Source organism: Montipora capricornis, chromosome 2 (genome assembly GCF_036669925.1).
Source record: "Montipora capricornis isolate CH-2021 chromosome 2, ASM3666992v2, whole genome shotgun sequence".
NCBI lineage: Eukaryota > Metazoa > Cnidaria > Anthozoa > Scleractinia > Acroporidae > Montipora > Montipora capricornis.
Genome location: NC_090884.1, coordinates 20,202,572 through 20,205,071, shown reverse-complemented (window position 1 = coordinate 20,205,071; position 2,500 = coordinate 20,202,572).

Genomic DNA, 2,500 nt, shown 5'->3' with positions numbered 1-2,500 from the left:
TACGGCATTGAAATCAACAAACTGAATTTATTTTGTCCAAGCGTTCAGCACAGAAAAGTAATCTTAGGTCTTTAATACCACAAGCTGAAAAGACTTGCAAGTAATAGTTTCATTTTAGAGTAAATTTCAGTAGTTGTCTACTTGTAGAATTCCAAATAAATAGTTAATGATTACGTCTAACAAGTTGTCACGTTCATAGATGCAGTACAGTGGAATTAGATCGTTATATCGAGGTATCGTTATAACGAGACTCCCGATATAACGATATTGCCTTAAAATAACCGAAAATATCTTTATATCGGGGTAAAATTAACATGTGCTTTTTTACTACTGTACATATTGTTTAATTACTGGGTTGCTAAACCCAGTCGGAATCTGCGTAGCGTTTCGTCGTTTTATTTTTTTCCGTGTCGGTAAAAGTCTTGCCTGTCACTCCCCTGCTTAGTGGTGTCTTTGTGCATAGAGTCTTCTGAGCGTATTTTGTTAGGTTTGAGGGGGCTGGGGTAATGCGTAGATTTCTCTGGTGCACACGGGAGGACATTTAATTATTAACCTGGAATGGCGTTGAAAGTCATTGTAACGCAAATGGGGTTTTAGTGCATCTTTAAACAAAATATGCCCTTATGGAGCTCAAGAATGGAACGTCAATTGGATAAACAACTTAGGCGATGAAAAATAAATACCTGGAAGTTAAAGCGACGAGTAATGGTCTTCGACAACAATTTCATTTTTCGCCGTTGGATATCAAGTAAGCGTTAGCTTGGTACTATATACAACACTGAAGTCAAATGGCAATTCTTTTATCGATTTAACATACACTGAAGGAATCGAACGCCTTGAATGCATCACTGTGTTTACTGAAGTCGCATCTAAGTTGTCCGGCAAGTTACATTCATTTTAAGACGCAACTCAGCAAAGGTAAAAACAAATTGGAAATGTGACAGTGAAAATTTGTTTGAATGAAAGCTTGTTGTTTCTTTTGTCTTCTATTATTTACCGTCAAGGTTCTTTTGAAAAGAATTTGATGTGAACTGTCAGAAATTTATTTAATTGCATATGCTTTGTGATTGTGTGTTTCGTTTGCACGCACGCAACTGAAATAGGAAGGGTTTCTTGCCTCTTAATCGCAAATATGTTGTTTGTTTCAATAAATGTTTCGCTGGAAAAGATTTCTGTGAAATTTCCAGCTTTTGTAAACTTATCATGTTGTGTAATTTTCGAGCTTAACAAATTTGCATACATGTGTTGAAATGTGATACGGGGAGAATTTTGTGGTAGCGCATAAGTCACGCAAATAAGCAGGTCTGTTGGAAGCGTGCTTGAGTTCAACAAAATGAGCCCCAAAATCAGCAAAAAATTGTCGATGAATAATAAAGTAGCTGCTATTTCCAAAATGATGGAATTACCTGGTGATAAATAACCTCGTCTTGGAGAGTAAATTTTTGACTTTGCAGAAACAATGGTGGGCGATTGTGATCTTTGTTTGACTTCGCTCATTTATTGTCAAACTTTGTAACACTCGACAGAAAAAGAAACGAAAACCCGGTATCTTGCCATCATTTGACACAGATGCTTCATTTTAGTAAACTTTAGTATTACAAAGCTGTCAGATGCTCAGAGCGCACGCTTAAACTTGTGGTGAAAGAAGTTGTGAGGGAGCTTGAAAATTAACAACATGTCAGCCCAGAAGCATATGTTTCTCACTTCCCATTTATTTTCTTCAGTCTTTTGGGTTCAGTACTTTGCTAGTAACCACATGTCTTCTCAGGCTATTTACCCAAGACTTCTACCATGGCACTACAATGATAGACAATACCAAAACAATATCGTGCACTTGTACAGCTACATATTACGCAAGGACAACTTGAATCTCCTGGAAGACGACACACAGCTCAGTTGACATTTTATATGGAATAAATCGCTGTGTTACTTCACTACCAACGTAAGCAATGCGTGTCTATTTTTTCTAAAGAGGACAGGAATTTCTTCTTTCTACAAATGATTAATTAACAGGCCGGTAGCCAGGTTTTTAACCCCAGAAAAGGATCTGTTTCGGCGTCTGCTGGTAAGACGTCTGGGTGACCCCTTAACTTGAAAAAAATTGCGTGGAACGCTGCACGTACCACAGGCAACCCAGTGTACCCTCACGGAGGGTCTAGTTAAACTTGTAATGAGTATCAAATGACTCACAATATGCAAAGCATTAGACGTTATCAAGGTTACACAACAAAGTCTGTGGTATGAATCGTAAAAGGGAAACAAAACAAAACAAAACAAAACTTAAACATTTGAAGTTGTATCTGTGTACTGATGCTGTAATATCGTTATATCGGGGAAGATTTTACGCTCGGTACGCTAAGAACTCAGCGTTATATCGGGAATATCGTTATACTGAAGATCGTTATATCGGGGTTCTGTCCCATACATTTTACTGTAACTTTTGCCGGGACATAGCATGTTTATCTTTTTACCGGGGATATCGTTATATCGAGGATCGTTG